We start from the raw sequence: 26,960 nt of genomic DNA, 5'->3' as shown, positions 1-26,960 counted from the left end.
AACACCAAATCTTAAAAACACCTCCCCCCACCCCTCCCATCTTCCCAGGCTCAACTTCACTCCCGGCTTCAACCTCCGCCCCCCCCCAGCGGCACAGGGGGATGGGGAGTGGGGGTTACGGTCAGTTCATCACACGGTGTTTCTGCCACTTCTTCATCCTCAGGGGGAGGACTCCTCTCATCGTTCCCCCGCTCCAGCCTGGGGTCCCTCTCACGGGAGACAGTCCTTCACGGCCTTCTCCAACGTGAGTCTCCTCCACGGGGTGCAGACCTTCAGGAGCAAACTGCTCCAGCGTGGGTCCCCCACGGGGTCACAAGTCCTGTCAGCAAACCTGCTCTGGCGTGGGGTCCTCTCTCCACGGGGCCACAGGTCCTGCCAGGAACTTGCTCCAGCGTGGGCTTCCCACGGGGTCACAGCCTCCTTCAGGTGTCTCCACCTGCTCTGGCGTGGGGTCCTCCACGGGCTGCAGGTGGAATCTCTACACCCCCTCATCCTCCCTCCATGGGCTGCAGGGGGACAGCCTGCCTCACCATGGTCTTCACCACGGGCTGCAGGGGAATCTTGCTCCGGCGCCTGGAGCACCTCCTCCCCCTCCTTCTGCACTGACCTTGGTGTCTGCAGAGTTTCTTACATCTTCTCACTCCTCTCTCTGGCTACAAAAGCTCTCTCTAACTGTTTTTCTTAAATATGTTATGACAGAGGCGCTGATTGGCTTGGCCTTGGCCAGCGGCGGGTCCGTCTTGGAGCCGGCTGGCATTGGCTCTATCAGACACGGGGGAAGCTTCTAGCAGCTTCTCACAGAAGCCACCCCTGTAGCCCCCCCGCTACCAAAACCTTGCCACGCAAAACCAACACATGCCACTGGGATTTCTTGCAATCATTCATTAACCTAATCCAAGAGAAGGAAAGGATTGATTAGCTTTTCTACATGGGAAATTTTAAGAAAGAAAGAGTCTTCAGTCTGTTGAACAAAAATGTAGCAAGATTCATTGTCTAGAAATGAAAGCCAAGAAAATTCAGAATAGAAAAAACAAATAGATTTTGACAGCAGGAATAATTAATCACTAAAACCTTTCACCAACACCCCCAAGGCATCTCTAGAAATTTGGTAATCGTGACAGGATTTTTATTTTCTTCTTCATGAATGAGGCAAGAAATTGAGTCCTGTACCTTATAATATGCAAGAGGACTGGAGTAAGGTCAAAAAGGGACCGCTAGGATTATCTAGTCAGTAATAGTGTATTGGTCCTGGTGAAGAGAATGGGGTTTCCCCTGCCATGGCCATCTTGTCAGTCCAAAATGAGTCTCAGAGAAAATGGAGACTGTATTTGGGGAATCAGAGATGACTTCTGTCAGTCCCTCTGTACCCAAAGGGTAACTCCTCTAGGTAGACACTCACAGCTATGAAAACCTGTTTGGGATACAGCATGTTGCTGGCCATACCACACCGTAGCAGTGCTATCACCTTGGCTGTATTTTTACCTTTCAGACTACTTTGTACCTAAACATTGCATAAGGATGCTACCTTCTCTTGTGGTATGGCAGTGTTAGTTCAGACTGTAAGAGGAACAGTTGCTTTTGCCCTTTGAAGCACAGACTGTTCCTTCCAAGCTAATGCTGTGCTCTCCCTTCCCATCAGACCCAACAGAATGAGCTTTTAGTTTTTTCCCCTCGTCCCTGCTGTCGCTGGTACATTGTGAACCAAATGTAGTTTCCGTTCTCCGCTCAGTCTCTGTGTTGTGCAAGGCTTCACTTAAGACAAGGAGGGATGCAGAGAACTCTGCTAAGACCCAGGTACTTAGTTTGTCGCTGCCCTGGCTGCTTTGCAGCAGCTTGTTCCTATCTTGCTGCTCTCCAGCTGTCTAACAGCATTCCTCCCGCGCTGCAAAAGGCACGATGTGGCTGTCTTCACATCACCTGCAGCTGGTTGTTACCTAACTCCCCAATAGTCCCCGAGAGTCCTACTAGTAGAGTAGGACTTTCTGTTAAAAACCATCTGCAAATGACAGGTTTGTTCTGTTTCTACTTCTTCTATTGACTTTTTTGATAAAATTCTGGAAAAGACCTTAAACTGCAGAAAGTCGGTTCATGATGTCAAAGAAGTTGAGGTCTTTTCAGCCTCAAATGCTTCAGTGCTTTGAACGCTAGTCTCTCCAGCTGCTTCGATGAAGCAATGGAGTTAGGAAGATGTGTTAGTCAAGCTGTCCTAAAACTTTTCAGCCTTTTAATCCCAATGCCTTCAAACCATTTCAGCAGAAGGTATCTTTGCTAGTCTTTGCTTCAATAAAGAAATAAAAGACCTTTCAAACACATGTACTTGCCTATTACCTTCATTGAATCTCCAGCAAAGCCAGCAGACTTCAATGAATTGTGAAGAAGCTGACTCCACTTTAAGGAAATGTACCCCTTTTTACTAGGCTGGGTGTATTTGTTTTCAAAGAAACCTCGCTATTCGGGTGAACAGTTTTGCACTGAACATTGCAGATCCATTAGAACTCTGCATTTGTTTGAATAAGCAGTCTTTTTAGCGGTCTCTTTTTGCATGTGAATATTTTGCATATTCTTTTGAACTCTGCATGTCTTAGTAGCTTTCCTTGAGCTTTTCCTAGGAAATAAAAATTAAATAAACTTAGAATGAGTAAGAAATTCCCGTTTGCATCATCACAGTCATCTGATTGTGAGTCTTGCTACAGAATACCGCAGAAATTAATGTTGTCTGTTCCATGTTTTACATGGTTAGGGGAAGGATAGTGAAATACATTCTTTGAGGATGGGCTCCTAAAGTGTCCGTCTACATTTTCTTCTGGAATTTTGTTCAGTTGGGCAGGTATGTACGCGTTAACTTCATTTACAGCATCAGCTAAAGGCCATTTGAAGAAAAAGAGACTTGATAGACTATTAATGCTGGATGTCTGATTTTCTAGGTCTAAACTCATGACTGACCTGTAATCTCTGTATGTCTTGCAGCATTTTAAAAGTATTTGGGGGGGGGAAGTGTCTCTAAATTATCTTGGCAAACTCTGTCATAATTTCTCATTGCATTTGAGTTTGCAAAAATAGCTTTGTTTATGATCTGATATTTTTAATGGCAGTGTTTCCATTTAAACTTCGAAGTGACATCTTTGTTTTTCCCTTTTAAAGAGCAGCATAATCCAGATGCCTGTCAAAAGAGTTGTTGATGTAGCATTTTATGAGTAATCCTTCTGTTTGAGTTTTTTGTTTTGTCAGAAATGTTTGCCAAGCTCTTATAAAGCTCCCCATGAATATTATTGATGTATACTTCCTTTTAAAGAAGTGATTATCCATGCAGGAATACAAACTGAACAGTCAGTTCTAAACCACAAATGTTTTCTCAAAAGCTACGTAATGTCATAGGAGGAGTTAATTTGTTGATGTAATGTAACAGAGGGGTACTGAGCTAAAATTATTTTCCCCTTCCCTTTCCACCGCTTAACTCTTCGAAGCACAGACGAGCATTTGAGTTTGGGGAACTTTTTCAAAAGTCTTCCACTGAATAACCTCAGGGTTACTGTCAGTCTGTCTAAATCTTTGATGAAGAGATGTTAATAGTTCCCAGCCTGCTTTCAGAGAGGAGTGTGATTGCGAGAAACATTATGAGTAAAACATACCAAGTAGTCCTAGGAATCCAGCAATTATCATTTCAAACCGAAAGCTGTTAGACAGTACATCCAGTGATGCTCTCATTTGTTGCTGTTAAAAGATTTATATAAATAACTTGCACTTTAGGCATGTGCAGACATCCTCCTCTCTGGTCATCTTTTTGGCGTGATTCTTTATTCTAGGGCAAATGCTCTGGGGTCTGCAGACCTTGCAGCTTTTTAGCCTGCAAATTAGTAGTTGGCTGGTTGTCACTTGGGGAAAAGAGAGATCTGTAATAAATAATAGATAAGGGTCAACATACACAATAGCGTTATGCAGGCATCACCCTGCAGAGCAGTCACTCCTTCCCATAAAGTCAAGTGAGGCTGTGAAAATGGATGCATCTTTCCATTCCAGCCCTGTGTTTTATTTTTTTCTATCCCAGCCTGCAACACTTGGCTGTAGCTATGCCCAACTTCAGAACCCGCGTAGCTTCTTGCGGGATCTGTAATTGCTCCTTTGTCAGACCACTTGCTCGGTTTATGGACATGAGGACAACAGGTCACACCAGGCATTATAGAAATTTTCCTTGTAGAGCTGGAATAGCCCCAGTCTAAGTTCACTAAAGATACTGGGATGGCAGCAGTAGTCCCTAACTTGCGCGGCACTGAGAGCTTTGGGTACATCGGTCTGTTCTTAACTCCCCTGTCCATTTGGCTTCCCGGTTGTGCTAAGCTAGGCTCTTTGCAGGGTGACTGATGTTGATTTGCCAGATATACTGTCTATAAGTACCCTTCTTTTACTGCTTGTGAAACATCTACTCAGCCTGCCTAGTAAGTGTTTATACCGTATGTTGAAGTCTTTTTCTTTTCTTTGCCCCCCCCCGATTTCCTTTCCTTTACCTTGTTTATTTGCAAAGAGAGTGTGCTCCAGCTGTGTCTCTGAGTGCTTCTCTCCCTCTTTACCCCCTGCCCCAGGCTGTGGTATGTGACGTGGAGGAGGTTATGTTTGCAGTGCAGAGCAGCTTGTGAAGAACATTTTTAAAGCACTTTATGCTTCACAGTTGATCTATAGCTTGTCTGCACAGGCAGGCTTTCATAGAATATTTTTGCATTCAACTTTTTCTGATTAACTAACCTCCAATAACAGTCTCCATATCCTTGGCTTCCTTTCCAAATAGGTTTTTCCAATTGAGCGAGATGTTGTGGGCACGGGCTGCGTGGTGCTTTGCATCGTTGCTAAGGTCCATGTTGAGCATCTCTGCTGCAGGCTTTTGGGTGAACTGTGCTTCAGGGGAGCTCTGGAACAGTCCCCGAAGGACTCCTGGGCTGCTCCCTGCTTTCCTGGAGTTTGCACAACACAGAACAAGCATAAGTCATTCCCTACCCAGGGACCAATATGACAGCTATAGTCTATTTTCTTTACTCTTTCTCCCTTTCCAAAGAAGCACCATTGCTTCTGCAAAAAGACTATTATTCTTGATCCCTTAATTTCACCAGTCATTGCTCAGACCCTTGGCTTTGTTGTAGAGATACTGCCTTCCACTCTGCTTTTCCCTGCACTTTGGACGCTGTGCTGTTCAGCTTGCCCCTGGCAGGTGTGGTTGTATAGCAGTAGATGAGTCAGTTGGTAATCCTGTCCTCCTTTCCTTCTGGTTTTCCTAGTTCTGCAAATGCCGCACAAAGTAAGGCAGATGTCTCGGTGGCTGATCCCACTTGACCCAGGGCAGTGCTGGTTTTCCAGGCTTCCTCTCATTGCAGTACTGAATTGTCGAATGTTGCTGCCTGCTCCTCACCTTGCTTCAGATCAGAAGGATGCTGTTTAAACCTATATACACTTCTCACACCCTGTGCAGCTCTTGGCGGATGAGCTTATCTCCTGTATTGCTGGATACTTCATCTGTAGCAGAGAAGCTCTGAAACAGTGTCTTGCTGCATAAGAAAATTATGGTTTTGAGTTGACATCACATTAAATCATTCTCTCCTTTGTCCTTCCTAGCATTGTGGAAACCTCTTTTTTTAATTTACTGCTTCAAGCTGCAGCATGGTGAGCTTTCCATTAACTGCCTGTGCTGTCATCATACCTCATTGTTTGCTGGTGCAGGGTAACTCTACTTTGTCCAACCCAGAACTGCTGAAGTTTGGGGGAATCCACTTGATATAGCTGCTTTCCCCTAAAGATCCAGATCCAGTTTCCCCAAAACTCCAGATCAAACCAAAGTTTTGGTAAGATGAAAATCCTTTCCTATAAACAGCCAAGACTTTCTAAAGTGGGGGAAGAAAAACCCGCCCAAATGCTGGTAAATAATATAAATTGCAGTATGTTAAACAGTAAAGACCATTAATCCTGTCTTTGTGTTGCCCCAAGTAATAATTTTGACTCTTCTTTGGGACTGCATGTCCAGGAGCAAGCAAACAGATTTTGAACTTAAGCCCGTCTTTGTGTACCATTTTCATGGTGACGGATTATTGCTTTTCTTGCTCCTTTTTTCCTTCTGATCTTTCTTTCTTCAGATGTCCCGTATCCAGCTGTGAGCTCTTTTTTGCCTTTCCCTATGGCACTGCCATCTAGAGTCTACAACATACTTTGGAAATACACTTCATGTCTTTCATTATCGAGGTGGGAAAGAAAAAGGGTTCCTTCATATAAAACTCTCATTGGCCTCTCAGGCTTCTTCCCATTTTACTTTTTATTACTATCAAAGGTTCCTCTTCTGTTCTGCAAGGTCCTGGAACAAGAGCCCTGAGATGGCTTTGAAAAGTGGATGTTTCCCTAAGGAGATCTTCCAGTGCAGCTCTGGCCTGGCGTCACCCTTGGAGATGATGGGGTAACTGTGATATGATGAGTCAGTATGCAAAGGAAAAATTACTCCCTTGAGTTTTTTCTTTCCTTTCCATAAACTGCTTCATGAAAACAGTGCTCTTTCTGACAAACAAAAAGCTAAACAAAATAAGGTTCTATTTTTGTTTGAGCTTTTTCAGGCAGTCCATGCTAAATTCTTTAGGCATGTCACAAAAGTCCGAAATCCTCAGCTGAAATGTCTCAACAGTGTATTAAATAGATAAATAAGTAGGCGAGCTCTTTGAAAAGCTTTAACTCCAAAATGAGTCTAACCCTGTAAACAGAGCAGGCTGAGAAGGAGGATGGAGCTCGGTATGACAGAGTGGACAGGAACGATGGGGATAACGTGGACGAGATGTTTATGTGTCTGCGCCTTCCCCAGGCCTTTCATGTGCTTCTTCCTTGTATTATCGCACTTTCCATTTTCAAGAAACTAACCTGCAGCTGGCTTGTGATTGGGCCGGGCTCTGTTTTTTCTGTGTTAGTTAAGGACTCAAAATTATAAATGTTTTGTCTGTTTGTTTTATGAGATTAATTTTGGCATGTCAGCTGGCCCTAGTCCCATCCCTTTAAACTCTTTTTGTAGTGGTCTGATTATTTTTTTTTTCTTCCTCTGTGTGATGGTACATCTTGCCTTGCAGCCAGCTCTCATTACAGATCATTCATTGCAGCAGGAGCCATTTGATCAGCTAGCCAAGCCAAAGTTCCTGTATGCTTCATTTGCAGAAATATAGTAAGAATTTACCAGTTTTATTAAAGTCTCTTAAAGGAATAGAGCATGACCCAGTGGAGCTCATTGGTTGACTGATCCACTAAGTGACCTTGGATAAGTCATTTAGTTCTTCCATCTGCTTCTGTTTCCTGTTCCTTTACCATTGTCACCTTCACCACAACTCTTTGGACTATAAGCTCTTCAGTGCTGAGCCAGTTTTAAGCTTTCACAAGGGAAATTATTTGGTCAGGCTATTTATACATAGCAAAAGTCATACATACAGTCTGTAATAACATGGTAGCAGGATAGGGAGATGTCTTCCAAGGAGGTGTTTTACATGTAAACTTTCTACAGCTTGCAGGTACAATTAGCGAAGTGTTACTCTACCACTTCAAAATTATTATAATTACACAAAACATAAAGTTTATATGAAATGAAAAAAAAGCTTAAGCTGAGGTAATAAGAGGGAAGCCCTGATTGCATTGTTCAAGTGAAGTGCACTGTAAACTTCAAATTAGTTTGTATCAACTCATTTACTAGTATGCAGCTCTCTTATAAGAATTGTCTTTGTAGAAACTGAAACTCCAGTGCTAAAAACGTGAAATCAATAGGTACTGTTATATCCACTTAAAAAAAATTGTATTGATTTGCAGATAATGACAGCAGTTTATTCTTGCAGGATTACATGCCACTTCCTGTCATAAAGATTACTTTCATATATATTACATCTGAGATGGAGAACATAGGTATAAAACTGCTTTGCTTTAATGAATAGTCATTTTAGTCTGGGCATTAAAATGAGATATATTTCTTTAAATTTATCTCTAGGGATTATTTTTATTTCACAGGCAAACCCTGTGTTACCAAAGACTCTAGAACGCTATTAAACTTTTAAATAATCTTGGATTGTCTTGTTTTTGCAAGTGCTTGAACTCGTCCTCTCTTTGATAACAACTAATTAAGCAAAATATCGTGCTCTTTCTGGTCTCTTCCGCATCTTTGATTAGAAGGTTAACACCACGTTATCTTGAGTATTAGATAGTCATTGCTAAACCCTAGGTATCTACCAGCATCTAACTCTCCATGCTTCGTAACAAATTTCTGTCACCTTCAGGGGATTAAATTCTTCGTGCCGATCATGGTGGCATGTAACATCTTCCATTGTGCAGCTATTTTTTTCTTGTGCTGTGGCTCTTTTGAAGCCTATTCTTATTAAGCATAGGGGATGTTGTTTTCATGTATTAAAATAACTCTTTTCAACTCTTTCTAGGTAATCTGGCTTCCCAGAAACCTCCTGCTAAATGCAAGGGTTTGCTGTCCTGTTTACTGACTGTTACACCTGAGGCTGATTTTGATACAGATTCTGGATATCGCAGGGTAAGTGTGCAGATAATCCGTTCTTTTTGTGGTTTGTTTTTCTTTCATGGTCTCTTATTTGCTTACACAAACACGATTTGGATTGTGTTTTCCCTTTCACTGACTGCAACAAGTCCCTATCAGAGCATGTGCAACTGAGCATCTGTGGTACAATACAAAAATAATGTAGTGGGATGAATGCTAATGCTGTAAACGTGATCAGGAGTGATGGAATTCGGTGCTATAGCTCCAAGAGGTAGCAAAGTTGGTATGTCTACAGACTCATAGGCCTATATCTTATAAAACTGTAAAAAGCTGTAAGACTCCTTTTTGGGTGTAGTGAACATTTTGAGTTTTAAGCTGACAGACTGAGAGTGTTGAGGTTGTTGAGCCTGGAGAAGAGAAGGCTCTGGGGAGACCTTATAGCAGCCTTCCAGTACCTGAAGGGGCTACAGGAAATCTGGAGAGGGACTGTTTACAAGGGCATGGAGTGATAGGACAAGGGGGAATGGCCTTAAGCTGAAGAAGGGTAGATTTAGGTTAGATATTAGGAAGAAATTCTTCCCTGTGAGGGTGGTGAGGCACTGGAACAGGTTTCCCAGTGAAGTTGTGGATGCCCCCTCCCTGGCAGTGTTCAAGGCCAGGTTGGATGGGGCTTTGGGCACCCTGGTCTAGTGGAGGGTGTCCCTGCCCATGGCAGGGGGGTTGGAACTAGATGATCTTTGAGGTCCCTTCCAACCCAAACCATTCTATGGTTCTATGAAATGTGCTTGTATTTTTGTATTATAAATGAAACATTCTTCATAGTGTACATAGTTACAAATACATCTGTGAAACCTACAAATTCAAGTTTAAATATGTGGAAAAGGGAGATTAAAGGTTATTTGGTTTCTTAGGAGCTTGGAGAGGAGAAAGAATGAACTGATTCCCTCTCTTATCCAATTCTGCTGTGCACATCAGAGTAGAAGCTTAAAATGTTTGACTTCATTGCTGAATGACTCTGGTGGAATTCTTCACCTCCAGCTACTGGAGGAAAGTGTAATTTAGTGGACGCAGATGTGTGTGGGGTTTTTTTGCCTCTTCCTCAGTCTTGATTCTCTGCTTCCACCTTCTCTTTCAACCTGCTATTTTTCTTGCCTCACCACTTTCATGACTTCATTTTGCAATCCTCTCTGTGTTCTTTCTTCACGGAGCTAATCCTGGCCCTTGGTGCTATTTGATATCTTTTTGTTCTCTTGGTCTCCTTTGACCAGCTTTCTGGCTTCTCCGAACCAGATGTGCAGGTTTGTGGGATAATTCAGACTGGAAAGTGCCTGTGGAGATCATGTAGTCCAACCTCCTGCTCAGAGCAAGGTGACCTAGAGCAGGTTGCACAGGGCCACGTCCAGTTGGGTTTTGAATATCTTCAAGGATGCAGACTCTAAAACTTTATCGGGCCCCTGTTGCCACGTTTCACCACCTCATGAAGGATATTTTCCTCATCTATAATCTGAATTTCCATTGTTGCAGCTTCTTTCTTCTTGTTTACCTCTGCGTCCTTCCAAGAATAGGTTCACTCTGTCCTCTCTGCATCTTCCCTTTAGGGAACTGGAAAACACAGTGAGGTTTGTAGGAGCTCAGCCTGTGTTCCAGCCGCGAATATCCTCCACTGGGCTTCCTCCAATATGTCAAAGCCTTCTTGTTCTGGAGTGCTCACAAGTCCTGCATGAAAGGGAGGGATCGCTACTGTGACCCTGCTGGCTGCACTCATGCTAACGCAGCCCAGGATGGATGCACTGGCCTTTGTTGCAAGGGCATATTGCTGGCTCGAGTTGTTCTTGCTGTATGCCGAGACCACAGAGTCCTATTTTAATTTTTTGTTCCTATTTTTAATCTGTTTTTTTCCTGTTTTTAATCTCTCACACACTGTTGTGCAGTCCTTACTTCCAGTGCTTGCTGTTCCTTCATAGGATTCCTTGTTGAACACCTCAGTATCCCCAGCACATCTTGATTGTAATGTTTCTGGCAGCTTCTTCCCATAAATGAGTTTGAACTACACTTTGGAAACAGTGAAAGCCCATTTCCAAGTCTTTCACTCATGGAAATGGGTGTATTTCCCTGAGAAACAAGCTTACAGCTTTCAGTGTCACTTTGATAATTTAAAAATATTTTTCAATTCCTATCATTAGTATGTTCATGGTAAAATAGGAAATTATGTGTATGCTTGGGTGTGTACAAGTCTGTATGGGAGAATGTATTTAATCCTTTTTTTCTGTGCTGTAAGTACGCAGTCATAAATAGTGTATATAATAATACCTATATGAAAGTGTTGCTGGAAATTGAGTCTGAATTATGAATAAGGCTTTTATTTTATATTCCTTCTTTATGCTTGTCCCTGCATGTGTGTGTAATGCTGTAAATTGCAGATACCAATAACTGTGACTGTAGTTGTAGTTAAATCAAATGTTCTCCAAATTTATTTTTTTTTAGTAGCCCTCATGATGAATAGCGTATCTGATTTTCCTATATTTTAATAGAGCGTGTATGTTGGGAGATATGCCAGAGAATGGGCACTCAGGAATACTGTCTCAGCCTTAGCTTGACACGCTGATCAGATGGTCCTTGGGGAAGGCAGACATGCTCCCGTGCTCCTGCAAGCTTTGCTGCTCTCCACTTGTAAGTGGACTGGGGAAAGGACCAAGAAGGCATCTAGTTCAGTGCTCAGATCACAACGAATAGCTTGGCCAAGGGTGGCTGGAGCTCATGTGCAGGTCCCTCGGTTTATATCTACTAAGGAGAGGAGCAAAAGAAAGCACTGAGCAGGCGAGTGGAGCAAAGAGGGTTAAACATACTGAGTCAGGTGAAAAACAGTTGAGCAGAAAATAGGTAAGAGAAGTGTAAAGGAGAAGAAAATGTACAGAAAGCAGGATGAAGACTTTAACTTGCAACATAGTGTTTTGTTTTTAATTCAGAGAAATGTCCAACTCATGAAGAAGTATATCAGAACAACTCATACAGTGATGAGTGACAGTTTAATTCACTTTCTGTGGTGGGGAATGTCTAGCAAATCCAGCCTGTGATAACTGGCAGCATTGCCTAGTTCACATCAATGTGAAATGCTGAGGATAGTCTTAGGCTGAATATCAAATCATTGCAAACTTACTCTGTTAGGTTATGGTATGCCTGTGGGTGTTTCTGCCACCATTGCTGTGATCGGCTTCTAACAAAAGAAAAAATATATAATTAATTTGGAAATGAGAAGCCAGTTGTGTCCAGGCTTCCTCCTGAAGGCTTCTGTTACATGTGAGAAGTTGTTTGAAAGGGGCTTGAAGGATGGACTCTGTCTGCTCCTGGAAATGGGCTGCCTGTAGGAGTTGCACACTTGTCTGTCTTACCCATTTTTGGATATTCCTAGCTCAGCTGTTCCCCTTAAAAGGCCTTTTAGCTCACTGAGTTTTTCTGAAGGATATAAAAAGTATTTATGCATGTTGACTGTAGCCCTGTATATCTTGACAATCACGTGTGGTTGGTTGCAATTTTTGTATTCCAACTGGGGAAGTACTTAACCCCAGTTTTTTCTGGTTCGAACTGAATTAGTTTTCACCATGTGCAGCACCTCATATGAAAGTGCGGGTGGGGGGGGGAGGAATTTGAAATGAAGAAGTTGAGAGCTGTTTCTGTGATGCAGTTATTTTAATAACCGTGGGTCTCTCTGCACAGCAGACTGATTGCTTTTCGGAGTATTTCTTAGGAGGAGGGAGGGTCAGGAAGGTACGTAAACTCCAAGCGAGACCTCAAATGACCACTTGTCTTTAGGTGCTTGAAAAGAATGATTGCGTTTTGCTTTTCATTTTTGTAGTTTTTAGGTGGGTGAAAGCAAAGATTTCAGTTTGTTCCATTTCATCCTTTTCAAGAGAAGGAGCAAGCCGAATGAAGTAGAAGAAGTTAGAGAAGTCTGGGGTCACACTTTTTGTATGAATTTGTGATAAGCTTTGGGATGCAGCAGAGAAACCAAGGAATAACCTCACTTGTCTTTGGTATGATATTTATAGAATAATTTAGTTTGGGAAGGACCTCAGGAGGTCACCTCGTCCAACTTGTTGCTCAAAGCAGGCCAACTGCAGAGGCAGAGCAGGCTTTTCAGGGCTGTGTCCATGTCCAAGCAAGTCCTTTAGTATGCCTGAGGACGGGGGCTCTGCAGCCACCCTGGGCAGCCGTTCTGCTGGCGAAGAACCCACTCTGAATTTTTCTTCCCTACATCGTACCAGATTTTCCTTTGTTGCAGCTTGCGCCTGCTGCCTCTTTTACTGCGTGCCCCGGGAAGAGTCTGGCTCGCCATGTGCTCCAGACCTTTAACCATCCACTAAATCATAACAAACTGGAGATCTGTGCATATAAAGAGCTCGGATTAGTGTTTCTCAAGCACCTACACATCAGGCAGTATTTTTTTGTGTGAGTCCAGTTAACAGCATTAAGTGTTCAAGGCCAGGTTGGATGGGGCTTTGGGCAACCTGGTGTAGTGAAGGGTGTCCCTGCCCATGGCAGGGGGGGTGGAAGTAGATGGTCTGTGAGGTCCCTTCCAACCCAAACCATTCTATGATTCTGTGATTGATTCTATGATCTGCGTTGGTTATTTTTAAAAGGGCTTTGATTTTGCTGTGCTGTGGTGTTACATCAGGGAGCAAGGATGGAGTGAGGCACAGGCAACATTCATGCTAACATCACTATAGGCACCAACACAAAAATACCTATGTTCCTTTCTGCCTATAGATAATACATGTCAGGTAGGCCTGGATTTACTCACAGAGCTCAGAGTTGGGATATGGTTCCTGTTTGTATCTCTCCCACAGCCGCCTTTGTAATAGTTGCGCCTCAGTTTCCATGCCGTTAAAATGGAGATTATATACTCTTATTCGCGAGAGTGCTGTGAGTCCTATGGTAACTGTTAAATGCTTTTAGTTCCTTGGGAGAAAACTGCTATAAAAAAGGGGGAAAAGAAGTATGTTTGTTTATAATATAAGCTACGTGCTTGTAGTTATGCAGGGTTACGTTAACTCCATACTCTTTGTCGGTTGCTTTTGAGTCGAAGTAGTATGCTTTTGTAATGTGTTGTGTTACCGTACAAAGTAGATGCTTTTATCCAAATTACTTGTTGGAAATCGAAGGAGACATACGCAAGGGTTGCTAGGATGGCCTCATTTTTCACATTCCAGATTTGGAAGTAGGAACAAAGCTTAGAAACTTATGATTCTTTTAAAAATTAAGTCCTTTCACAGAGGCAGTTAAGTTTGGTTGGGGTTTTTTTGTCAGCTTTAATAATAATGAGTTTGTGGTGCTGGGATGAACGATAATTGCAAATGGCACAAAGTCATCAGAACACTGTTATTCTGGTTGCAGTTTTTATTAATCGTAAAAGAAATTATTCGCCTAGAAAGGCAGTTTTATAAGTGCTTATTTACATGAAGACTTGCTGCCTAATTTATTTTGTTTTTTTAAAAAAGAAGCCACCACAAAACCTCACAAACTTTGTCCTGTCCTTCTAAACCTTGATTATTTTGTCCTTCCCATCCAGTTTGCTTATAATGTCATCTGTTCTCCTGCTTATCAGCGGGACCAATCTTATTTTTACCCCTTCTCTCTTGCAAATGTATCTCCTGCTTCTTGGATTTATTCCATCAGCTGAGTACTGTGCATCTCCCCTGCATGCATTTCCTCCACAATTAAAAAGGATGTTTATCTTTTATGAATGACTTCATAGGCAGATGAGTTGTTTGGCCCTTTACATATTTCTGATCTCATGAGGTGTTGGGATTTGCAGATGTAAATTAAATTTTCATCCGTTTTCTCCCATTTCTTTTATGTTGTTTTCAACATGAGTCTTGATTAAGTAAAGAAATTGAGCACATCCTTCACTGTAGGAATACAATTAGTCAATGAGCCTGCCCTGTGAGCTTAAAACAGGGTACATACTCAAGTATCTCTTTAATTGGGGTGTTGGATGTAAACTCTTCAGGGTATGGGTACAGCCTTTACATGTTTCTGCTACAGAATTCACAGAGCATTGCTACAGCATGAATATTCAACAACTGCCTGCCCCTTATTCCTTATGCTGAAATATTAATATAGCAGTGATTCTGCACCTAATCTTGCTGAGATCCGGGTGTGTGTAAGTAATCCTACTAACAATATCCTGCATTGCACCCGAGCCTTTTGGAGGATCGTGGCTTTCTGGACCATGCTGAACACCAATTACTGCCAGAAATGCAGCTGGATCTGCAGCTGCTGTTGCTGAAATGATGATGGGCTCTCATGCTGAAGGCGAGGAGCATGGGCTCTGCTCCTGGCTCTGTGCCACCAGGTCACCATCTCAACCTGCAGAAGGACATTAGCTCCAATGGGGGACTAAAGCTACTACTCATCATAGCAAAAGTAATTTCAGACGCGCGGCTAGAGAAGTTCTTTACTGCAGTGCCCATTGTGACAAAGCTCTCTTTGAACTTTGCCGGTACCAAATTGAGATCCTTCAGTGGCGTTTTCATCACTCGGACCTTTTCAGGATCAGATTGCAGGCGACTCAGGGGCAAAACGGCTTCAGAAGGTGCAGGATTCCGGCACTCTGCCACGTTCTGGGCTGTGACTTGAAAATAGAATTTCACAATTGATATTGCAGACTTCTGAGTCTATTTTCTAAACTAATATTTAAAGTATGCCCCACCAATTCTGGTCTCAAAGTTGGTTGTTGAAACTATAATGTACTTCAACACAAAATTATGCAGGCTGCAGTGAAGATTGGTATGGTAGTGGAGCAGATTCTTCTGTTTCATGTATATTTGAAAGCTGAGAAAGCTTCTGCTGAAGTCAGACGACACAGGCTTGTCAAATTGTTCATGAACGAAAAGATTGCTCTTGGATGGAATTAATTTGCAATATTTCATTTACCATCTTGAGTTTTGTCATGAATTTCTCCTACTCGGCAGCCTGAAATGCCAAGTGAAAAAGTGTTTCAGTGGGAGATAATATAATATATTAAGAAAATGTTATTGATCACAGTAGGCTTTTACTGGAAGATGACTTTTTCTGACCGGAACACAAGGGACTTTGCCTTGTTATAGTAGGAAAATGTATTGTAATATGCAAACAGGATTATTGTTAAGGTCACAGCAACTTTGTTTTTGCATTCCATTTCCTCTGGAAGTGAGCTTCTCAACAGCTAATGCTGTCAGCTGGGCCAGGGTAAGAACAATTTCAGTTTTAAACTTTAAAAAAAGGTTACACAAGTTTTTGTTTTATGAAGGAAGGAAATGTTTTCCACATCATGAAAGGTCAGAACTTGTAATTTGATAGGCATTACTGTAAGCATTTTGTTACGATGATGGACTGTGATGGTTCTATGTCAGAATCAATTAATGCAGGTTTTCTCATCATACATGTATTTTGTGCATATGTTATAAACAGAAAATGTTGCACATCTTGTTTTAGAGTGGCTTCCACACACTATGGACTATGAGGCACTTACCTAATGTGGGAAGGTTAGCCAAGTGGAATAGTCAGTGTTGCTCACACACAGCTCGTGTGGGTATGTGGACATCATTACTCTGCAAAGCATGAGGACATAAATTTATGATGGGATGTCCAGTACAGGCAACTTAGAACAAGGACACTTCTAAACATGTTCGATTTGAAGAGGGCTCCCGCTGCATAAACAGTGGCTCTAAGCCATTAAGGTCCTGCTTGCAGTGAGATTGCTTTCTGCCGAAGAGCTCAAAATTTACCCTCAAGAGTAAGCATGTCGTTATGATACTTCTTTAAAGATATTTCAAGCTATTTGTAATGAAACTCATCCAAAACACATTCTGCAAAACTCTTTACACATCTTTTCTGTGTGATTTAGGTTATAATATTATGAGCCATATTAACTTAGACTGGAAACATAAATTCTTTTGGAATAAGTCAGTGAGGGCTGCACTGCAAATCCAAGAGTGTTGTATTTTCTGTTTGTTTTCTTTTTGTCCTGCTTCACTTCCAACACATCCCTCCAGTGTTTTTCTCTGTTGCAATAAAGCTCCACTTCAATGAATTTGAAGATATAAACCTGACTGCAAAAATTCATCTCTGGTACAGTAGTGGGTTACTAACCTACTCAAGGTTTCCACATGGCAAAATGTTTTTTTCACTTCAACCAGCCATTTCCCACACAGGCAAAACAGCGTTGCTAAAATTGTTGTCGATTGTTGTTATATCCTGAAATTTAATTGTATTCCTCTGCTGCTTTTTTATAATTTGGTTTGGACAATGAGAAGTTGTTGGTGGAAATCAAAGGAACAGATCTTAGTTGTGTGAAAAACCTGTTTCCCTGGTCCTCTTTTGTAGACTCTTCTTCTAACACATTGATAGCCATGTGCGGGAGAGAGACCACTTGTGTTATTAAAGCCAACAGGTGCTATTAAGAATTGAAAGGGTTAGATTCTGGCTTTTTAGGGAGCAAAAAACCAAAACAAAGCCCCAGAAGCTAGCTATTTTTTTCCTTCTTTAGCTGAACAACTTGGTATGGTTCATTTAGCACTTGAAGTGCGAGTGTAGTAAAGGTTACAGAGGAATATTGTTAGACTTCCTGCAAGAGTAAATCTGTTGTTTGTACTTCTTCGTATGTTTAAAAATATACAACAAACCCCACCCCTCTATCTTCTTCCATTGCTTCAAGAGGAGGAGAGTTACCTCCATCGCTTCCCTTCCTAGTCCCCATGGGACCTTACTTGAAGGTAACTAGGCTTGTAGGATCAAGTCAGCTAGTGTGGATGGCTACCCTGTGGGACTTGTGCTCCTAACGATGCTTTATGTTGCTGCATGTTTTCCTACCACTTGGCAGGAAAATGATGCTCAGCCTTTGCAATTCTCTTTGTCTTCCTGGGATGTGCCAGAGCTCACCTCGCTCACAAAGCTTCTCTTGTGCGGACATGAGTCTCCAAAATGCAGCGGCAGTTCGGCACTGCTGGTAATATCTCCCCGTCAGCTGTCTTCGGTAAGAATAGGTAGAGTTTCAACATGTGTTGTTTCAAAACAACTCTTATCAACACAGCTGTACAGCATTTCCTCGCAACCTTTTGTGACTAGCTCTCCAGAACGCTGTTTAAAATACCACTGGAATCAGCTAAATCTGGCCAGCCCTGTGGATGAACTTTAGTACTTGGTTTGATGTGCCTGAAAAGATGAATTATTTAAACATAAATCCATTTAGTTTTCATGTTCCCTATCCTCATGAACTGAAAGATGAGGGGAAGGGGAGAGAAAAAAAGAATCCCCGTGGGAGAACAGTTTGTGCTGCTTAAATCATGGCTAAGTTGTTAAGTTGTTTTATTTGGTTTTGCAATGGTTCTTGGTGGGCACTGTAAACACAGGGAAGGTATCTTTCACTTTTACTGCGTTTTGAGCTGAGCGTGAAAATTCAGTGGTAAGCAGAAAAGACGACAATCTATAAAATCCCTTTGTACATTTGTATAAGAGTTTGATGTAATGACACGAAAGATATCTCTTAATCTATGCGTCGAATTGTAATGCAGTAAAGAACAGCATCTCCGCTATGAGTATGTGAGTGAAAACATTTACGCTGAATGTTTATGGGGACAGAAAGAGGCAGTTCTTAAGGAGTGCAAAAAGCTTTCTAAATTTTTTTTCCTGCTTATAGGAGGGGTTTTTTTTAAAAAAAAAAAAAAAGCCTTTGCACAGATGAGATAAATTGAAAGATGCAGAATATCCCATCTCTGACGGCGGTGGGATTGTAGTGGGAAGATCACGGCCAGATTCGAATCTTCCCTTGCTCAGTCGTAAGCCTGCTTGTGAGCTGCTTTACGTCCCCGTGAAAGGCAAATCTACACAGCCTGGATTTGAATAATAGAGTTGCCATTAATGTCCAACATAAAAAAGATGATTGTTTGTGTGCTTGATTTATGGGAAGCCAGTAGTGGTGAAGTATACGGTGCACAAGGGGATATTTATGCTGCTAATGCTTAAAACACAGCCGAATGTTCTGTGTGCTGTAGATGCATTCAAATGGCAAAAACAAAGGTGCATATAGCAGTAAATCCGGTTATTCTGATAGTTGAATGGCCCTAGATCAGGATCTGACTGTGCAGTCTCTTCAACATGCAGAGCAAGTCTGGTAAGCCCCTGTTTAGTTACTGCCTGTTACAGGATTATCAGCTTTGAATCAAAAAAAAAAAAAAAATAATTTCAAATATGTTAGGATTTAGGGTATATTGTTTCATCTTCATCAGTTTCTAATGCAAGAATTGTTTTTTCCAATTTATGTGCAAATAGGCTTCCAAAATCTGGTGCTTTGAACTGAGATTTTTGTCAGATTTTTTTTTCCTCTTCAAATTACTCCTGTTCTGCTAATAATTGTCAAATTGCACCTCAACTCAGCATTTTCTTGATTTATCTTGCCTGCAGTAGCTAACAGTAGCTCTCAGAGGTGTATCACTTGGCTGCTTTGCAAACAGGGTGCTCTTAAGATACTCAGCTATGCATTTAGTTTTTTTGAAGTGTTACAGCCATTATATTTGATTTTTAGAAGAAGAATTCATTGTCGAGTCAAACTGGATGAATTTTTCAAAAATATAGAGGGCTTTTTCTCATATGTTCATAAGCTGAGCAGACATACTGCATTCATCATTCTGTGATGTCTAAAACATGTATTAGCTCTATGTTTGTAGTCTTTTTTTTTTCCTCCAAACAAAATATTAGCCTGATCTTTCTGCTAAATAATATTTTCTTCTGCTTCATTTGCACAAATCCACCCCTTCTCACGTATGTGCAGCAAAATACTTTACAGGGTGGGAGGTGCAGGAGAACTGTTTGTTTGGGGCTGGTTAGTAGCTCCCATCATCTAATGATGTTAGTGGTGGCTTCTTCTGGCTGCTTCCTTTCTAAGGCAGAAGGGTGTTATTAATTAAAGAGCATTTGCTGAGCTTGAGATGAATTTTTTTCAATACAAAAAGTTTACCTGTATTCCTTAAAATACCGTTTCTAAACCATTTTCTACATTTGGAACAATTTATTTCTCTCAACCCACTATTTGGGGAAAACAACTACAGGAAAAAAAAAAAAGCCCTAGTTGGCTACTAAACCTCTCCAAGCAAAGCGTACACTAGCCCATCTTAACTCGGTAAAGAACCTCCCTTTTTAAAAGAAGGTGTTTAATATTAACAAAACGTAGATGAATACCTGTCTCGGTGTGCTGTGTAGACTTGAACCAACAAGATCGATGCATCCAAATTATAGCAGCTTTATTTAGTGTGAATGAGATGCTACTTACGTTTTCAGGTAAAAGAAATCAACAACTATTAATTTGGCAGAATTATTTATTTCTTACTGATGATATTTTCAGCGTATCTAATCAGAGCACTCATGAATAGAAATGAAACAATTTAAATAGAGGCAGTGTACATTGTATGATCTTGTTTTCTCAAACTGTTCCATAATGCAATGAATAAATTTATCTGTTCTACTGAAAAGACTTCTGCAGAAATCATACACAGTGCTTTCACCTCTATTATTTAGTACGACTGTTTTATAACTCTTGGAAGACGGTTTGCTACAGACATCTGGAAAAAATGTTCATTTTGGGGGAACAGAAGGGAAAAGTAGTCTTACAGATTCTGAAAATCCAGACACATGAACCAGGAGCACTTTACTGGAAGGTGTGCTAGAAAATGATGAAATGGTCTTATTCCACACCACTCCCCAACCCCTTGAATAGCAAGATCCAGATTTACAGAAGGTAAATTAATGAATGGAAGAGGTTGGCTTGAATCAACATTTGCGCTCCTTGGAGGCCAAGGCAGAAATGCAGCTGAGCAAAGTGAGTGATCATGAAATCCCATGGTGACACTTGAATTTTACTCTGAAACGTTGGATAAATTTGAGACACTGTGGGAGAGAAGCAAGTTTTGAGTGACCTCAACACTAAATAGCCATTGACTGTCCATCAGGCCTGTGGGAGACCCGAGGGGCTTTGCAGAGGTCTGCGTTCTCCTTGAGATGTTGTACTACAGACTGCGCAGTTTGGAATGGTGGTGGCAGAAGGCGACAGCGATGAGCTTTGCAGTTGTTGCTGACGGAGAGCGCTCTGTCATAAGTGAGCTTGGGAGTCTGACCACATGGGGCTGTGGTTTGTCCTGGTTAAAATGCCTTTTTAGTAAATTTTTTCATCCAAAATTCAAATTTGGGTTTTAAAAGTATTTATTTTGAGGTTTTTGGAAGCTAGTTTTTTATTTTATTTTTTTTTCCTGGGAAGGATTCTTTTACACACTCCAGACTGAGAATTTTACATGGGGAGCTTTACTTGTCCTTGATAATTGAGAACATAAATAGATCATATAGGTGAATCTAAACCAGCTGTAAAACAGGAAATTAAGGTCTCATCTCCTTCTTCCTGTTGAAAGGATGCAGATACTGGATGCCATCATAATTTCTGTTACAGTGCCTTTTAAAAGCTTCAATTCCACTGTGTTCAGGCAGGTTTTTGGTAAACAACATCTCTTAACACAAACCCACTGCTCTAATAGGTTTTAGATTGCAGTCATTAATTCATAGGTACCAGAATACAAATGCTTGCTTCTCCTCTCTGAAGCCCTCCTAGGACCCTTCAGTGTAAGCCATCGCATACACTTCACTTTTCTGCTCTTTTTAACTCTTCTAATCCTTGGGAATGGGTTGTGGACCATGCAGGTGAAACTGGCTGCTTTGTTTATGATCGATCCCACTTTTTCCCCCTCCCATATTTTCCTTTTTTTTTTTTTTACTTGAGGAATTTTAATCCCAAAATGAATTCCAGCACTTACATGCTCTTAAAAACCTCACTAGCAACCATCACCTCTTAATCTTTTTACATTTCTTGTGATTAGCAGTGCTTTCTAATCCTAACACCAGACCCAACACCAACTGTTAACTGCACTTCTTGTTTTACAGCTAAATCTAATCCTTCTAGCAGTCTGAGGCCAGCATTACATTTACCACGCTGAAATTACCAACTGTAAGATGTTGTGGCAGTTCTTGAGTTGTTGGTTTGTGGTTTGGTGGTTTGTTTTTTTTTTTAACTTGTCATGGATTGGTAAATGCAGTGATTAGTATAAGGTTATTTTTTTATATATAGTGATTTCTAGAAAAAGACAAAAATAGGTGCTTCCCCCCCCCGCCTTTATCTCTTTCAGTCTTTTTTTTTCGTTTTTCCTTCCTTCTCCTGGTCCGGGAGAAGTAATTTGCTTTCTACCTGAGTTTATGATTAGTAGCGAGATGTGTAGGTGGAATATGCTTTAGTGGCTTTTTCCCCCCGCTTGCTTTCCCTCCCCCCACACCTATTAATATATCTGTTAGTAAGCTAATGCTATTAGGTTATGCAGACTGTTCAGTGTACAAGGAAAGATAAGACAGCCATCAAATCCTTGCAGTGCCCCAAAACATCTTTCTGTTCTGCCGAAGGCTCTCTGTGTGTTTGTCCATGAGGCAGCAACAGATTTCATATCCAGTCACTTAGCAAAGAAAGGGTAAAGAAATTGCTGTTAGATATTTACTGGTGTGGTTTGGTTTTTTTTTTTTCCACCTGGAAAGTTGTGGGGGTGTTTACAGTCTCTACAGGAACTGCTCTGAATTTGCATTAGGAAAGGGGGAAAGGGAATGCTGAAGAACTGCAAAGTTATTTCTCTTTGCTGCTTGATTTTTATTTTTTTAATTTTTTCCCCAAGAGAGGGGTAGAGAAGGCTTTAGCCAGGAACATACAATCCCCAAAATGACCCTATTTGCTTAAATGCTAAAATCATTTTTAAGGTGGATGAAAAGAATGGCAAAGAGAAGTGAGGTGCAGAATAAGAAATAGCACTTTTCCGTAATCACAGCAGGTAATAGCTAACTGTGTCTTCTGCTGCTGGGGTCTTTCCATGGTCTGTTTTTCTCAGCTGTGATTTTCTTTCCCCAACCAAAGAAGAGACGAGCTGTATTTGTTACTGGCACTGCAAGCTTGAGAAAGTCTTTCAGATTTTAAAGCAAGGTAGGAAGCTTTTATTCATGTCTGTATATATACATGTGTATTTATGTGTGTATGTATTGAAAGAGCAATGGTCTTCACTTTCTGAAGATTTCATGTCTGCAGATTTCGGTGTCTGAAAGCTCATCTGTTTTCTCTGTCAAAGGAGTAACACAGATGGTACCTCTCCCTGTGCTCTTTGCCTAGTTTATATCCTTAGACGATGTTAGCTCTGGGAAAAAATGCTACTTTTCTATTTAAAACAGGAACAAAAATGGAAAGCAGTATGTAGTTCAAAACAATCGAAATGTAACTGCATCCTTACCCTTCTGACTTTGTTAAATGTATAGTTACTTGAACCACTTTAATCCAGTACTAGCAAGATTGGTGGTTGGAAGAGGAAATGGCTTTCATCTCTGCTCAGACAGAGCTGGTCCGCATCTCTGCTCAGGGGAGAATGAGCTGGTAATGTGCACGTGCAGCCCAGAAAGCCAACCATATCCTGGGCTGCATCAAAAGAAGCGTGACCAGCAGGTCGAGGGAGGGGATTCTGCCCCTCTGCTCCGCTCTTGTGAGACCCCCCTGCAGTACTGCATCGAGCTCTGGGGGCCCCAGTAGAAGACAGACATGGATCTGTTGGAGTGAGTCCAGAGGAGGCCATGAAGCTGATCAGAGGGCTGGAGCACCTCTGCTATGAAGACAGGCTGAGAGAGTTGGGGTTGTTCAGCCTGGAGAAGAGAATGCTCTGGGGAGACCTCATAGCACCTTCCAGTACCTGAAGGGGCCTACAGGAAATCTGGAAAGGGACTGTTTACAAGGGCGTGGAGTGATAGGACAAGGGGGAATGGCCTTAAGCTGAAGGAGAGTAGAGTTAGATGAGATACTAGGAAGAAATTCTTCCCTGTGTGCAGTGGCACAGGTTGCCCAGAGAAGCTGTGGATGCCCCATCCCTGGCAGTGTTCAAGGCCAGGTTGGATGGGGCTTTGGGCAACGTGGTGTAGTGGAGGGTGTCCCTGCCCATGGCAGGGGGGTTGGAACTAGATGATCTTTGAGGTCCCTTCCAACCCAAACCATTCTATGATTCTATGTCAATGCCCAGACATTTGGGCTGTCTTTATTTTATGTTGCACAGCCAGGAAATTTCAGGGAGCTGCATCATCCCCATGCACACGTGTGTGCACCCTCTCTTCCCCTGCCTGCTCTGGCTATTTCTGTTTTCCCAAGGTGGTTTTGGGCTCCTTGCCTCTTCTAACAGTTTCTTTGCCGTTTGCCTCTTCCTCTGTTTTTTTTGTTGTTTTTTTTCCTCCCACATGCCAGGGTTCAGTCAAGGTCCCTGTTGAGTTTGTACAAGATTATAAAATGTTTTAGCTGTAATAATTTAGTCTTGATTTTCCAAAGGGAGAAGAGGCCATAATATATGATGAAATAGGGCTGCCACCATTTTTAATTATTTCTCTGCTGCACACCTTTGAGGTCTTTCCTCCAGATAACTTTAAAAATTTGAATCGGGGGGCAAAAATCCTATAAAATCACTAGTCAAAATTAGGCTTTGTAGTCAAATGCCTGTGCGGGGGAGGCTGGGACACTGGCTGGGCTCTCCTGGCAGCTCGGCAGGAGATACCGATCCGCACTGCTCTTCTGAGCTGCAAACGTTCACAACTGTGGAAGGAGGGGATGAAGTGAGAGCTGATCTGGGAGCTGGCAATGTTCATCCTGGGTCTAAAGTTACATCTCGGGATGCCTCGCTGCAAACACAGGGCTCGTGGTGCAGAAAGTAGAGGTTGGGAGGAGGGAGCCTTAAATTTTAGGGTCCTAATGCCTTTACTGCCATCTTCTGTGGGAAACTGGCTTAATGAGGATATATTGTGAATTAGGAAACGATGATGATTAAAAATCGGGGTGAACAATACACGAGAAGCATGGGGTGATTACACAGCTTAGGGGAAAAAAACTTGGTACCGTGGATAAAACAGAAGTCTGGAGTGACATTTTCAGACTTGCAGTGTTGCTGACGGCCATGGAGACTTTTGAGCTTGAGTGCTGCTGTTGTTTTACACTGTTTGCCTCCTTTTCTCTGGCTGAATTTCCTAAAGAGAGATATTTCCTAGCCCTGCCTTCATAGCTGTTCCCTCTCCAGTCAGTGCTTATGTTTCCTGCACAGCATCATGCCTACATACCATATAGAAAAATCACCCTAGACTGTAAAGATAAAAGAAAAACAAGTGGTGGGTTGACCTTGGCTGGATGCCAGGTGCCCACCAAAGCCACTGTCACTCATCTCCTCAGCTGGGCAGCGGGAAAGAGAATAGATGGAAAAAAACTTGTCGGTCAAGATAAAGGCAGTTCAAGAAAGCAAAAGCAAAGGTTGCGCATGGAGGCAAAGGAAAACAAAAGATTTATTCTCTACTTCCCATCAGCAGGCGATGTCTGGCCACTTCCCAGGAAGCAGGGCTTCAGTAGGCGTAGCGGTTGCTCTGGAAGACAGACATCATAAATAACAAATGTCCCCTTCTTCCTCCTCCTTTCTCTTAGGTTTTATTGCTGAGCGGACGTCCTGTGGTACGGGATATCCCTTTGGTCAGTGTGGGTCACCTGTCCTGGCTGTGTCCCCTCCCAAGATCTTGCCCACCCCCAGCCTGCTGCTGAGGGGGATGTTGGAGAGGCAGCCTTGGTGTGTGCCAGCCCTGCTCAGCAGTAGCCAAAACACCGGTGTGTTACCAACACCTCGCTGGCTACCGATACACAGCACAGCGCTGTGAGGGCTGCTGTGGGGAAAGGTGACTCCATCTCAGCCAGACCCAGTACAGCTTGTTTATTGGGCATTTCTTTATTTCAACAAAGAGACAATACCTGTTCTTTTGAAGTCTGACCAAAAGCCATGCTGAAAGTTGATTAATGTAAGAAGTTGGATCTTCTGCTATCTCTTGCTTTTAGTTCCAGGTTTGAGCTCCCACCACACACATGGTGGGAGGCAGACAATCCCATTGCTCTGCTCCTCCTTCAGTATATCCAGTGAAAACTTTTTTTTCATGGTATGTATTGTAAAAATCAATATTCCAGTTGATGGGAAGGAAGGAGCGGTATGCAGGTTGATACCTAGGGATCTGCAATCTGTTAGGTGTGAGATTGCTTTCTTTCTGTGATGGTTACAGTCTTGGTCTTACATACTGCCTACAAATTTTGAGTTTATATACATAAGACATGCACTTTTACGTTTTATGATAAGTTTCAAAGGGACAGAATTGATCAAGGCTGCTATCATGAATAGTAGATGTTCACTTCCATAAAAATTGCTTGTGTAAGTAAATAGTGTTCCAGAAACTGGCAATCTTAATCCCTTCCATAGAATTTTATTCATTCTTCTACCTCTGTAAATGTAATTTTTCAGTAGTTTTGAAGCTTGGAAACTGATAACCTTCAGGCTACTCTGTACCTTACAAACCTCTTTACCTCCTTCAAAATAGCAGAAGCAGTGACCAGTGAAGCTGAAGGGGAAGAAGATAGTAATTAAAAACTTAATACAAATGTGTGGAAAACAGGGGAAGAATCTCAAGTTCAGAAGACACTAAAATTCAAGAATAATAAATTTTAACACTGATACATCCCTGAATCCCAGCAGGGCAGCAATAATTATAGACATAGCAATGTTTATCTGAAAAATCTCTTTCGTTACCAATCGTGCTCGTTGATGCCAGCTCAGGTGTTTGACTGCAGGACCGAGGAGTCTCTGACCATTGGTGCTGCGGGTCCTGTGAGTGGGACGGTGAATCAATATGCTAAGCATGTTTTTAACTGCTTGAAACCCAGGAACGCACTGTACCTGACCACAGCCTATTTCAAGGTCTGTCAACTTTGAGGATTCAGCGAGCTGGCAGTGTCTTTTTTTGAACATGCCCATGAAAATAATTGTGAATGATTAATTTTAATTACTGCTGGCTGAGGGCAGATCCTTGGCTGTGTGGATGGGTTTTTATTATACCATGTCAAAGAGTTGTCTGAGCTGGGAAACTTTCAAACTTCTTGAGGTATGAAAGGTGTGCTCAGGAAAGAGCACGTCTGCAGGAGGCTCTTTTCCCGTTGCCTGTAATCACTTAAAGGTGGCGTAGCAGCTATGGCACCTGCCCGTGGCGTGCACGTGTGTACATTAGTGCAGAAAGCACTTGAAACCGGGAGAAGGGGGTGGCCGGAGGTGAAGGCGGCCCATGGCTACTCGTGTTCCTGTCTCTCTTCCACTTGTTGTGTTCTTCTAAATGGGAAATGAGCAGAGAGGATGAGTACACATATCTGAAAGGACTGTATTTCTATTTTAGCTTTAAAATGCATTCCTTCTACCTTATTTAGCCACAATGATGCAGTAGTGTTTTAATCTCTGTCAGTGTTTAGAGTAGTCGTTCTCCAAAACACTCATGTTAAACTTGCTCAGTGTACCTCCTGTAAAACCTAACCCAGGGATAG

The 26,960-nt window shown here is 42.0% G+C and overlaps 1 protein-coding gene across 6 annotated transcripts in view; it reads left to right on the top strand.

Moving 5' to 3' along the window:
• Positions 1-26,960, top strand: part of KLHL29 (kelch like family member 29) — a 412,753-nt gene that overhangs the window by 65,343 nt on the left and 320,450 nt on the right. For all 6 annotated transcript variants that reach the window (XM_075750512.1, XM_075750509.1, XM_075750508.1 and 3 more), the window contains exon 2: positions 8,424-8,530. The gene's annotated coding sequence lies outside the window, so the exon portion shown is untranslated. The remainder of the gene's footprint in view (positions 1-8,423; positions 8,531-26,960) is intronic.

The sequence above is a fragment of the Balearica regulorum genome, chromosome 3 (genome assembly GCF_011004875.1).
Source record: "Balearica regulorum gibbericeps isolate bBalReg1 chromosome 3, bBalReg1.pri, whole genome shotgun sequence".
In the NCBI taxonomy this organism is placed as follows: domain Eukaryota; kingdom Metazoa; phylum Chordata; class Aves; order Gruiformes; family Gruidae; genus Balearica; species Balearica regulorum.
This window is presented reverse-complemented; position numbering and strand designations above follow the sequence as displayed.